Source organism: Gossypium hirsutum, chromosome A03, assembly GCF_007990345.1.
Source record: "Gossypium hirsutum isolate 1008001.06 chromosome A03, Gossypium_hirsutum_v2.1, whole genome shotgun sequence".
NCBI classification, from domain to species: Eukaryota; Viridiplantae; Streptophyta; class Magnoliopsida; order Malvales; family Malvaceae; genus Gossypium; species Gossypium hirsutum.
This window is the reverse complement of record NC_053426.1, coordinates 87046152-87060876: the sequence shown is the minus strand read 5'-3', so window position 1 is coordinate 87060876 and position 14725 is coordinate 87046152. Positions and strand designations below refer to the sequence as shown.

Below are 14725 nucleotides of genomic sequence, written 5' to 3'. Positions count from 1 at the left end.
TGCATACAATGAAAAACTGGCGTATTGTAGGCTTTCACCCTAAGAGTCTATCTTTAATAAATGTTGAATAGTAAAAGTTTAAATAAAGGTCTAATTTAATATTTTATACTTTCCTTTGTTTTTAGATATTAAGGCCTTCATTTAAAATTGTTTTTGTTAAGGAGTATTTGTTAACTGTTTCAATATTTTGTTAAGTATTATGTAGTAACACCCGACATCCAGACCCAATGAATCGGGTCAGGTTCAGGGCATTATAAAACATATCATTTTCTATAAATTTGTTGATAATGACGTTTGGCGATTTCGATGTAATTCTAAAAATAGACTACATAACCAAGCATGATGTGATTTTAGACTGTCGCAAAAAGAGTTTTTTTGTTCAAAGTTCGGAAGGCGATATTATTGAACTCAGAAGTATTAGATCGCGTGGTTCAATTTGTATCATTAATCAGTTATAGCTAGTAATATCCTAAATCAAAATTGTGAAGCATATTTAGCCTACATGATTAACTCGAACACAGATGAAAGTCAGATAAGTAAGATTTAGATAGTATGTGAAATTCTATATGTGTACCCTAAAGAATTTCCAAGATACCTCCTGACCTTGAGGTTGAATTTGCAATTGAAGTTTTCTGGAACAGCTTTTCTGTCAATTACTCTGTATTGTATGACACTAGTGAAGTTAAAAGAGCTAAAAGTTTAGTTGCAAGATCACTTGAACCTCGAATTTATATGTCTCAGTATATCGCCCTAGGAGCTCCACCACTGTTCATTAAAAAGAAAGATGGGTCAATACAGTTCTAAATTGGTTATCAACAATTGAATAAGCTAAAAATCAAAAATCGATTTCATCTGTAATGTATCAATAATTTGTTCGACCAATTGAAAGGTGTCTATGTTTTTCCTAAGATTGATTTGAGGCCAAGATATTATCAGCTGAAGGTGAAGGATAGTGACATGCCAAAAATAGAGCTCCGTATGCGGTATGGTCATTACAAATTTTTGTTGATGCCATTCGGGCTAACAAATGCTCCTGCAGCATTTATAAATCTCATGAACCGTATATTCCAGCCTTATCTAGATCAATTCATAGTGGTACTCATTAATGATATCTTGATCTATTCAAAGTCAGAAACAGAGCATGATAAATATCTGAGAATAGTATTGTAGGTGTTCGTGAAAAGCAACTTTATGGGAAGCTCAGTAAGTGTGAGTTTTGGCTATCTAAAATGGTATTTTTGGGGAACGTTATTTTGGCTGAGGGAATTCGGGTTGATCCTAAAAATATTGAACTTATCCTTCAGTAGAAAGCACCGATAAATGTATCTAAGATTCAAAGCTTCCTTGGTCTAGTCGGGTATTACAAAAGATTCATAAATGGTTTTTCTAAAATAACATTTTCTATGACGAAACTCATGTAAAATAATGCGTCGTTTTCATGGGATAATCATTGTCAATAAAGTTTTGAGAAGTTGAAGGCTATGTTGACGGAAATATCAATCTTGTCTGTAGCCGAATCGGGGAAAGAATTTGTAGTATTCAATAATGCTTCATTGATGGTTTGGGTTGTGTTCTGATGTAGGATGGTAAAATGGTTGTGCATGCATCGAGACAGTTGAAACTGCATGAACCCAATTACCCGGTGCACAATTAAAAGCTAGTCATAGTGGTGTTCGCGCTAAAGATCTGGAGGCATTATTTGTATAGTGAGAAATGTCGTATCTACACAGATTACAAAAGTTTCAAATACCTCCTATCCGAAAATAATTTGGATTTGAGACAATGTCGTTGGATCGAGCTACTAAAAGATTATGATTGTGTAAACGATTATCATCCTAGAAAAGCAAATGTTGTAGCTGATGCTTTGAACACAAAGACAGCAATTGATTTGCAATAAATGTTTGCTTAGCTAAGTATTTGTGATTATGGCAAACCTCTGGTTGAGTTAAAGATTAAGCCCATGTTATTTGAGCAAATAAGGGAGGCACAGCTTGTCGATACTAAATGATTTGAGAAAAAGAAGCTCGTTCAGTAAGGAATCGTTAAAAATTTTACATGGATGAAAATGATTGCCTTAGATTCCGTAATTGGATATGTGTTATTGAATATTTCAAATTGAAAGAATTCATTCTACGTGAGGCTCAAGATAGTTCCTTTTGTTATGCATCCTAAAGGTGCGAAAATGTACCATGACATGCAAGAATCGTATTGATAGCCTAGAATGAAAATGGAGATCTTCAAATATGTCACAAAATGTTTGACCTTTCAACGGGTAAAGGCCGAGCACCAAGTTCCCATTGGGTTGTAACAACCTATCTCTATTCCATAATGGAAATGAGAATGGATCGCAATGGATTTCATAATTTGCATACCGATATTACTAAGCAAAAGAAATTTCATTTGGGTGATTGTTGATTGACTAATGAACTTTTCTCATTTTCTAGCAATAAGGACTGATTGGTCACTTTCGAAGCTAGCTGAAGTATACATTGGGGAGATAATTAGACTATACGGTGTTCTTATATCTATTATCTTCGATTGAGATCTTTATTTTACCTTGAAATTCTAGAAACAACTGCATGAATAATTAGGTACGAGGTTGAATTTTAGCACAGCTTTCCGTCCTCAGTCCGATGGCCAATCAGAGAGAGTTATTCATGTGCTAGAAGATATGTTGCGAGCCTGTGTTATTGATCTCAAATTTGACTAGGTTTGTTATTTATTGTTAACTAAATTTGTGTATGATAATAGTTACCAGTTGAGTACCCAAATGGCTCCTTATGAAGCATTATATGGTCGATGGTGTAAAACACCCTTATGTTGGTCGGATTTGAGTGAAAAGAAGTTATCAGGCCAGAATTGATTCAAGAAGTAGAAGAGGTAGTTAAGTTGATCCAAGGAAAAGTGAAAGCGATTCCCGATAGGCAGAAGTCGTATGCAGATCTAAAACAGAAAGATATTGAATATTCAGTAAGTGATAAGGTATTCCTGAAGGTTTCTCCGTGGAAAAAGGTCTTGCACTTTAGCCGCAGGAGAAATTTAAGTCCCAAGTATATTAGGCCATATGAGATCATCGAGAGAGTTGAACCAGTTACTTATCATCTAACTCTTCTATTGAAATTGCAAAATATTCACAATGTATTCCATGTATATATGCTCCGACGATATCGGTCGGATCGATATCATATTATATTGGTTTAGGCAATTGAAGTTCAATCTGATATGTCATATGAAGAAGAACCGGTAAAGATTATAGCTTGAGAAGTAAAAAAAAAACTTAAGGAATAAATAGTGCCACTAATGAAAGTCTTGTGGTGTAGTTATAATGTAGAAAAAACAACCTGGGGACTAGAAGAAACAATGAGATCCCAATATCCCCACCTCTTTCTAGGTAAAGTTCGAAGACGAAGATTCTTAATGGGGAGAATTATAACGACCTGGTTTCTAATAGTACCAAAAATAGTGATTTTTGGACCTTGTTTCCATAAACCGAGATTGTAAGTATTAAATAAGGATATTTATGAATTTATTATATAGATGAATTAAAATTTGGATAGTCAATTTAGCCCAAATTATGGTTAATTAGGGTCTAGGGACTGTATTGTAAAATGTTCAATTACTGTAGATTTTTAATAAGAAAATGGCTTGGGGACTTAAATTGCAATTAGCCAAAGGTTCAAAATATCAATTAGACCATGCAAAAGTAAGAGTTAGTCGACAATAATGATGTTTGTTAATTAATTGAGCAAATTATGACTAATTAAGGTGAAAACATGATTAATTAAATTAATCAACTATTAATCTTAGTATAAAAGTAAAATTGGTGGATGGAGAGATGATATATCATCTTCTCCAACTGACCAAAACAAAGAAATAGCCAAGGAAAACGTCACTTTTAGGGTTCAAGCATTTCGACTTTTAATTCAAGTAAGTCCCTAGCCATTTTTATTTGATTTTTATGGAAATTGAATCATGAAAGCTTGAGTCAGGTAGCCATATACTAATTTGTAAAATTGTTAAAGTTTAGAAAGTTACCATTGTAGAGAATCAGATGAAATTGGTGTGAAAGTGTTAAAACTTAATCTTGGATTAAGAAAAGAATTAAATTTTAAAGCTTAATTGTTACTTTCGTACATGAGGGACCAAATTGAATAAAATATAAAATTTTCATGAAATTTCATTAGCAAAAAAAAATAAAAGGTGCCTAATGAGTAATTGTGAAATCGGATTTCAATCTGAAGCTTTAGATCGAAAGTTATGTTTGTCCTATTGAATAAATTATAAAATATGTTTGATATTGTAATTGATTTCGATTTGAATGGAGTTTGATAATATTATATGTTTTATTATTTTTTTTAGCTAACGTTGACATAGAACCATTGAGAAGGAAAGGAAAATCAAAATTCATCGACGAGTAGCTCAAAAATTTGGTTTGTATTGCTTTGGTTCGGAATTAATTTAATTATTGCATATTCATGAAATTTTGCTTCATATAATGTTGAGGTGAGTTGTTATTGGTTATTTGAATTGAATTTCTATGGAATATTGAAACAGAGACTAAACTGAATAAAATAAAAAAGTAGTATGATTTGATTGATACATGATAATTGTTATAAAATTGTTTTGAAACATGTTATATGATGAGTTAAAAAGATGAAACATCGATGAATTGATGATGAATAGAGCATTATAAAGTATGAATTGAATCGTATAATGAAATCGAAAATTGGTTACCCTAATAACTGTTTAGACCGATCCAGATGTAGCTGGCATGCCATAGAGTTAGGTTTTTAATTGAAAACCATCATGGCCAAGCAACTCTGATGGTAGATTGTACAAATAGAGTTATTGTTTTAGGACAACCCAAGGTGGTGGATTCGCTTATCCGTTATGAGTACGTGTATAGTTAATAGGTTATAAACATATGAATTGGTTAATTGGTATATGAATTGAAATGATACTGAATTGTAAAATATGACAGCATTGAAAGACTGGGTGAGACAATTTGAAAACAAGCCTTGAGGGTCGATTGAATATGAATGAACTTATAGGCTCGAGAATAATTGAAATGGTAATATGGAATTGAGAATATGCATATGTTTATAAATACCAATTGATGATTGAATGCTTGTGAATGATAATGTAAAATGAGTAAAAGGTGATATGGAAAATATACATATAAATTAAATGGCATAGCTTAATTTGGTTGTTTTTTAAGTTATTGGTCCACTTGCTACAAATGAAGGAATGGTACTAAATGATGAATAACATGGATAACATGTTTAGGTACTTATGTTTTGAATTGATGTGTAAAATGAAAATGTGCAAGTTATATGGTAATGGTAGATTTGGATGAATAAGTTTATGAATTGGTGTGTAAAATTGATTAAATGCTTGACCATATGAAAATGACGAGCTATGGCATGAAATGGCTTGAGAATAGGTTATGATTTGAATGTGTGCATTTGTATAAGCATGTTTTATATTATTTTGAATCATGGAAATAACATTGAGCGTTTTCGTTCAATGTACAATTTATTTTTTCCGTGTGTAGGTTTAAAAGATTCCAGAGAGTTTGAGTCGTAGGTTCAGCATCCAGGAAGTGATCCCCTAACTCAGCAAATTTTGTATAAATCTTGTTTTCTTTTTAGTATGGCATGTACCTAGGTTGAGTTATTTTAGGGTATAATATGTGTTTATATGGATGATTGAAGCTTGAATTCATATTTTGCAAGTAGTAAATGGTTGTAAATGTGGATTTAAGTTTTGCTGTAGAGTTTGAATGTAAGGAACAATATTATGTTATGGTAAATTGAAATGTGAACCCATGTTACTTGTTTAATGTAGTTAAAAACCATGAATAATGTCTATTTAATGAATGGAATTGGTTAAATAGTTACAAATGAATTCGTGTAGGTGTAGTATAAAGGTTTGGAATTAAACTTCTTGATGTTGAGTTTTTGGCTGGGAAATATGATTGAAAAATATAGATTGGTTGTTTTGGTTAATTGTAGGTTGGTGTCACATTGATCTTTTAGAAACAGCTTGTCACGTTCTGACGTCAAGCGTTTGTTGTCGCAACGATATTAGGTCCTTATGCCACGTGTAACAACCCTAACTCGTCTCCTTCACCGGATTAAGGTTACAAAGTATTACTACAAATAATAAATTCGATAATATTTAAAAATAATTCAAAAATTAATTTAAATATCATAAATAAATATTAAATTATTAATCATAGCATTCATACAAAAATAAGCCTTAAATCAAGCCTACAAAACATTAAAATCAATTTGGAAACAAATAGGGACCAATCTGAATCAAAACAGAAAAATATGAGAAAAATTGAAAACAAGGGTCACAAGACTGTGTGGCTAGGCCATGTGACAGAGGCTAGCCTGTGTGGCCCCAAGTGTGATCATGTGGCTACTCCACACTTCCATGCGCTCAAACAGTGTACAATTCGAAAATAGGGTTACATGATCGTGTCCCTAAGCAATGTAACTAACTGTGCCCATGTGAAAGATCCTGCACCAAAAATCAAACAAGCACACGGTCGTGTCATACAACTGTGTGGGGCACAAGGCAGTGTGGGTCGTGTGACAAACCGTGTCACAAGTCGTGTGTACCTAAATAACTTCAAAACAAAGTTACTTCAAACAACATTTCTTAGGTACCACGCCATACCATTTCTAACTATTTTCACCTACTCAAAATACATTCAAACATGCTAAAAACATACCAAATCATTCAACCTAATTGTCTAACCAATGTACCGCCATTAGTACCATGTTATAAGCATAAACATCAACCATTTAAACCTAAACAAATTAGCTACCATGCTTATACATTTACCAAATTAACATATATCACCAATTGCACAAAATCATTACTTGAATTCCATCAATTAACCTACCATGTGTGTATCAGTTCAACAATCCAACAATGCATTATATGTCAAACACACTTTTATGCTATCAAATATCAAACCAACCAAAATACCATTAAGGATTTACATCAAAACACATATTACATATTTCTAATGGCACAAAACATAACCAAATAATCATAAACTACATATAACAAAGTCCTATTTACATGCCACATATATCCAAACCAAAATGAACATTAAATTATCGAATAAGCTACCGGATAATGTGATCTACAAAAGCAATCCAATTGATAGCTCGAATTCGATGATCTACACGGAAGAAAAACTAACACGAGGTAAGCTTACGTAAAGCTTAGTAAGTTCGTATTAAATATAAAATTTAACTTACTGTAACAGTTGTTACTCAAATATTTCTCAACTAAATACCATAAAAAGATCATAAGTTCATTATTAAACTATAAACATCACAAGTCTCACAAGGTTAGTGAGTTCATATAAACATAACATGAAATTTTGTTATCATGTCATAGAACATTACAACTGAATAGATTTAAAACTTAATTCAACCATCACCTATTAAATTAACAACTCACATTTCATTTCAAATATCCATATCCTATGTGACAGCCCTAATTTGACCCCAGTTGGGAAGTGGTTTCGGGACCACTAAACCGAGTTGTGAAAATAATTGAATGATAAATTTTGTGCTTAATTTGTGTGAAAATGCATATGTGAATTTGTGGTGCTTTGATTTTTTCCAATTAAGGTGAATTTTATTGAAAGGGACTTGTGTGAAAAAATTAAGAAATGTGCTAGGTATTTACGTGATGGCTTATTACTATGGTTTAAAAAGCATAAGGATGTGCATGTCAAATTGTCATTTTTTTTTATAGTGGCCGGCCATGTGGTTGAGAAATTGAAAAAGTATAAATTTTATATGTATTTATATATATATAAATGTATTATAATATGTAATAACAATTTTATATTATAATGAAATAAGTAAGTGGGTGAAAAGAACAAGGTTGATAACTTTTGTTCTTCATTGCCGAAGGGGGGGATAGGAGAGACCAAACTTTCGGCTATGTTAGCATCAAAATTAAGGTATGTTTCATGTGCTATCTTCAAAGTCTTGTGAAAATCTAGTTAATCACATAGTTTCCTACATAGCCCATGTTAAAAACTTTAGTTTTGGTTGAGGATATAGCATTCGGCCATTTACCTAAGTTTTTGCTAAATTATTGATAGTTGAATGTTAGTTTTAAAGAATGAATAATTGTGATTGTAATGGAGTTTCATGTTGCTTAGGTGGTGAATTAAGCATATATGTGCATTAGATGCTAAGTAGGAAATCGGCTAATGTGTTGGGTGTACTATGGCCGATTGTGACTTGGATAAAATTTAGTAATGTATGTGCTTTAAATGTGTTATGAACTATTATAAGTTAAATTAAGTTGAAGCTTGGTAAAATTGAATAATTGTGGTTTAATTTCTTAATGGCAATTGGCTATTATGGTGAAATGCAAATGTTAATATTTAGTTACTAGTGTTTATATGTGTGCTAGCCGGATTTGAACTTGAATGATGATTTGAGCACAATGTGTTGTATTGATATTATGCTTAAGTGAAATTATAGATATATATGATGAAATTGATTGGTGATATACATGTTTGAATAATATGTATGCAAAGAATGTGTGAAAGAGTGAATTGGTAATAATCTATTTGGGACAGCAGCAGTAAAGTGATTTTGGAAAATCACCATAAATTGTGGGAGTTGAGTTAGAGCTGAATAAATTATGTAATTAAAGCTTAATGAGTCTAGTTTCTTATAAAAGAAACCATGTAAGCAAAAGAATTTCCAATAATAAGATATTTGAAGTGATGTGGGACAGGGTCAAAATGACTTCTAGATCCCCTGTTCTGTTTTTATAAAATCATTATAAATTGTACAAAATTGGTTATAAGATGAAGTTTATATTATTAGACTCCTTAATGAGTCTAGTTTCAAATGAAATAAACAAGAACATATTTTGAATTCTGTACAATGAGAATTTTGATTCGTAGTGAAGAGTGGTCAGATTAGTCAAACAGTGAAACAATGGAAATTTTAGGAAAATTCTGGTATTTATTTGCCAAACCAAAAATTATTAAAATTTTATGGATAAAATATATATGAGTCTATTTTCAGGGAAAATTAACGGCACTTGATTTGGAGTTTTGTAGCTCCAGTTATAAATGATTTAGTGACTGTTGCTCAGGAAGACAGCTTGCAGTGAAATTATGATTATGTGGTAAACATTGACAAAAAATTCGTTAATGAGTTGCTTATTGATTTCTTATAAGCTTACTATGATCAGTAAGTGTGAAAGTCGAATATATATATATTATATTTATAGAGTGATGCTTGAATAGTCGAATAATGACTAGTTTAAAATCTTTGAATTTAAGCTCAAGAGCATAGAGGGACAAATTCGGATAAGGGAAAAGAGAAAGTAATCGAATAGCCGTTGTAATCATTCGGTAACATTTGAGGTAAGTTCTTAAGTGTTTAAGCTTGATTCCTTTTTATATGCCTAAGATTTAAATTAATATGGCAAAGAGAATGTAAATTTTATTTAGTTCATGTGCCGAATATGTAATGATTTAAGGCTATAACCCGATTATGGCTATTATGCTTAAGTTGAATTGGATTTGGAAATTTGATGCACTAAATGAGTGTTACAATGAGTAAACTATGTCGTATATGTGTTGGTAGAGATATCACAATTTGTGATTATTAAATATCTAAAGGAAACCATGATGTGTATAAAATTATTATTATTAGTCCTTTGTGGTAGCCAAATATGGCTTGGCACTAAAGTGATTAAATGTGAACTTCGATGAGGTAAACTATTAAAAGTGTGGTGCTTTAAGACTATGGGCTAATACGATATGTGGATTCATTCCGTAAAGTAAATTATTCAGGTACGAATAACCTAATTAAGTATATGTGAATTAAATGAATTTGATGATTGATGTGAATCGAACATATAAGAAATGGTTTCATGTTTATGTTCAACTATGATACCTTGTGTTAAATCGACAATCGATTTCGTTCAATACATTAAGTTGGTCAGGTATGCAATATGTACTTATGCATGTTAAATCGATTGGAATTGAATCATGAATTTGAATTGAGAAGCATAGGTAAAAATGCCTATGTCATATATGTGAGTAAGGGTAAAACCATCATAAATTATCGATAAGGATGGGCTATGTGCGGAACCAACTTATAATTGCTAATTTGAAAGGTTGTGTGCGAATCGGTGAGCAATATGCATATATTAGGTGAATTGTGACCTTTTAGTTCTACTTGAATTAAGTTGTGCAATAAATAATTTATGTATATGACTTATAGTCGAATGGTCACTATGGGTTAAGTTTCAATGGTGAAATGGATATGTGATATTTATGTATGACTTTTGAACCGAAATGTAAATGATGGTGTTCATATGGAGCTTATATCCGAATGTAGAAAATGACTACTAATGTGATATGTTGAATGAGATGTGTTAATATACGATTAAATATGCATGATATTTGATGTGTATCCGGGCTTAAAGACCCGCAGGCTATATGCTGGAATTATATCCGGGTTAAATCCCGCAGGCTTCGTGCTGGTAATATATCCGGGTTAAATCTCGCAGGCTTCGTGCTGGTATTATATCCGGGTTAAATCCCGCAGGCCTAGTGCTGGTATTATATCTGAATTTAAAGTCCCGTAGGCTTCGTGCTGGTGTTATGTTTGGGTTTTGTACCTCGCAGGCCAAGTGTTAGTGAATTTGATAAAGTATATGACTACGAGATCCTATGCTAAGATGATAAGTTGAACTCGTATTACACATTAAGTGATTCAGGTATGTGATATATATATTATATGTGAGATTGATCTGACGGGAATTAAGAATGTGTAATGAGAAGCATATGAAAAGATGTTGTAAATTCATATGTATATTTGTATATGTGTGCATTCAGTTATTATGCAAAGTTACAAGATAGTTTTCGATATGCTATTTAACTATGAATGTTGAAAGTAAGTGTGGGTAAGAAATGATACACTAGTGAAATTTGAAAGAATTAAAGTTAATCCGGAAGCTTGCAAATACTATGTTTATATGAGTTTGAGTATAAACGGAGTAAAATGATATGTGTTTGTGCATAATCAACCAAATAATATTGTACTCAGAAAGTGTTATGTGATTTCGAACATTTGGTTTGTTTTTAAGTTCAACTGTTTAAATTGCTTAAGACTTACTAAGCTTATGAAAGCTTACTTTGAATGTTATGTTTCTCTGTTTATTTTTGTAGATCGTTGACTCTTACTATTAGCTCAGGGATCATCAGCACTTCGTCACACTATCTACTATTGTAGTAATCATGTGATTTGGACTTAGCTTATGGCATGTATAGGATAGACTATAAATAGAATGATATTTTGACTATTGTATATAAGCCATGCGAATATGGCATCTTATGGAAGTTTACTTTTATAAGTTTTAAATTCGATCTTTGTTTGTGTCTATTAGTTATATAAATAAATGATCTTTTATTTAAGAAAAGGTTCAAAGTTTTACTATTCTGATCCGATTCCTAATTTCTGGTAATATCTCGTCCTATTCCGGCGACGGTTACGGGATAGGGGTGTTACATCCTATGTCCCAATTTATACATCTATTTCCATATAACCATTTCATATAAGCATTTCATGTAATCATTCCATATAATCATTTCGTATAACATTTCATCTAAACATTTTATTTTATCATTTCATATACAAATTTAACACAATCATTTTGTATATCACATTTCATTTCAATATTTCATATAAATTTCCTCATTCAATGCCTAATTCTATATAAACATTTTGTATATTTCAATTTATACATTTAGCTCCCGTTGAACCAAATGAAATAACGTCGGATACGCGAGAACAATGCTCACACAAAGTGTGACTGTAACTGTAACTGTAACTGTAACTGTATATGCTCACACGAGTTGTGAAATGGGCTTACTCACACGAGTTGTGGGTCGAGATGTTAAACTACACGATGCTTTTCCCACAAGCTGTGGAGAATTCACAACAAATGTAGGACTTCAGCCATCGATAGGACATCCAAGACCAACACCCAAACTGTAATAACCCTGATGACATGTCATTTATATCATAAATATTCACAAGGTTCATATGGGTCATATTATAAATCCAAATAATATAACCTTATTAATATTATACCCTTACAAGTACACATCCCTATAGTTCCCATTTTTTAGATATAATTATCAATTAACTAACACTTCAATTTAGTCCAATTTTCTAATTATTGATAAACTATATTATATACATATTTTTATCCCATGCTTGACATATTTATAGATAATTTATCATTGGTTTTACTGAATTGGATGCTCCTAATCCGTTAATTTCATGTTTTATACTCAAGAGAGCATAGGATAGTGAAAAGAGCAAGAAACGGGCCAAAAACAGACAAAATAGGCTAAAATCAGTGTTTCACACGGCCTAGGCACTCCCACACGAGTAATCCACACGCCCATGTGTGACACACGGGCTGGCCACACGCCCGTGTGTCATGGACGTGTCGACATTAAACCACGTCATACTTGCACACGCCCTGAGCACCTTCACACGGGCGTGGCACACGACCGTGTCCCTGTCGAGCCTGGGTCTAATTCTATTCAAAAAAGGCTAATTTTGGGCTATTTTGGGCATTCCAAAGTCTATGAAAACACCCTAGAAGAGGATCAAAGGGGACACGGAGAGCAAAAAGCAAAAAATACTCGAAGACAGCCATTGAAATCAGCTTGGAAGCAGGAATTACTTCAAAACTGAATATCTCCATTCAATTTCTACCGAAGTTTTTGAGTTTCTTATGTTTTGTTATTTTCCTAATTTTGATATGTTTTCCCCTATCGTTATGAACTAAACTCCTTAAATACCTAAGGGAGATGAAACCTAAGACAGATCTTATTATTATTTGAATTATATGATAAATACTTTTCTTATTCCTAGTTATGAGTTTTAATCCTTGATTTAATATTCCAGGATTTTAATTCAGGTTTTGATGTGCTTATTCAGTGGAGCAAAAGTCCCTGTTTAAGAGTAGATCTTCCATAATTAAGCGGAGTTGCATGCAATCCTGGAGATAGGATGACATAAATCTGCCAAATTAGAGTCAAATCTAATAAGGGAGTCGATAGACCGAGTTAATGCGATAATAAGGTTTTAAATTAGAAAGAGATTTCGATTAATCAACCTAGAGTCCGGTGTTCTTAGTCCCGAAAGAGATATTAACATTAGTTAGGGATTTCTACGGATTAAGTCAAGTGAATAAATCGTCTAATTCAAAAGTAATAAGTGAAGTCCAGGTGAATTCTTCCTTGGGTATTGTCTTCTCCATCGGTTTTCCAAAAGTATTTTCCAACTTTAATCTCTATCATGTTCTTAGTTAATTAGATAGTTAATCTTAGTTAAAAACATCCCTTTAATTCTTAGGCTAGATAATAAAAAGATAGTAATTACTAGTACTTTCAGTCCTTGTGGGTACGATATTTTCGGTCTCACCATAACTATACTACTGTTCGATAGGTACGCTTTCCTTAGTCGAATTTTTAGTTAGTTTAGCGACCGTCAAGTTTTTGGCGCCGTTGCCAGGGACTAAGATATTAAGAACACTTAATTTTTATTACTTTAGCCATTTTTTATTTTTATTGCAATTTAATTTTGTTTTTATTTTAATTACTAATTTTTCTTTTATTTATTTCTGGTAGGTTTTTATAGTTTGTATCTGAAGAAACCCATCAAAACCTCTACTTTTTGACAGCGAAATTAAAAACACAGCACGTAAAAATCGTAGAGAAATAACGCAAAGTTTACTGTATATAGAGGAAGAGCATGAGGACGACACCACTAATACGGAGGAGATGGCTGAAAACCAAAATAATCCGCTGCCTCCTGTGGTTGCTGCAAATCCAGTGAATTAGAATCCTGCTCCTCGTACTATGTACGACTATACTAAGCCCAATTTAACAGGAACTGAATCGAGTATAGTTAGAGTTGTTGTTGCTGCAAATAATTTTGAACTGAAACCTAACAGATTCAAATGATACAACTATTTGTTCAGTTTGATAGTTTGCAGGACGAGTATCCGAACACTCATTTAGCAAACTTTTTGGAATTCTACGACACCTTTAAGATCAATGGCGTTTCTGACGATGTCATTCGCCTTCGGTTATTTCCCTTTTCATTACGAAATAAGGCTAAACAATGGTTGAACTCATTACCACGAGGGTCAATCACTACTTGGGAACGAATGATCGAAAAAATTTTGCTTAAATATTTTCCGCCAGCTAAAATGGAAAAGTTAAGGAATGATATCTCTTCTTTTATGCAGATGGATTTAGAAACACTTTATGATGTATGGGAGAGATACAAAGATTTATTGAGAATGTGCCCTCACTATGGGTTACCTCTTTGGCTACAGGTTCAAACTTTCCACAACGGTTTGAATCCCTCAACTAGACAAATGATCGACGCAGCTGTCGGCGGAACCATCAATAATAAGACACCTGAAGAGGCTTATGAGTTCATAGAGGAGATGTCACTGAACAATTATCAGCGGTAAGTCATGAGGACAAAGCTGACCAAAGCAGTCAGCATTTTTAAAGTTGACTCAGTTACTATGCTTTCAAATCAGGTAGAACTCTTGAATTAAAAGATTGATGGTTTATTTGGTTTTACGCAGATACATCCAGTAATGCAGTGCGATACAAGTG

General features: G+C 32.6%; 1 non-coding gene across 1 annotated transcript; it reads right to left on the bottom strand.

Annotated features, from left to right (window-relative positions):
* Positions 1 to 14310: 14310 nt before the first annotated feature.
* On the bottom strand, positions 14311 to 14417 carry LOC121225711 (small nucleolar RNA R71). Its single transcript, XR_005923574.1, has one exon. It is a non-coding gene; the product is annotated as a small nucleolar RNA R71 (small nucleolar RNA).
* Positions 14418 to 14725: the final 308 nt, after the last annotated feature.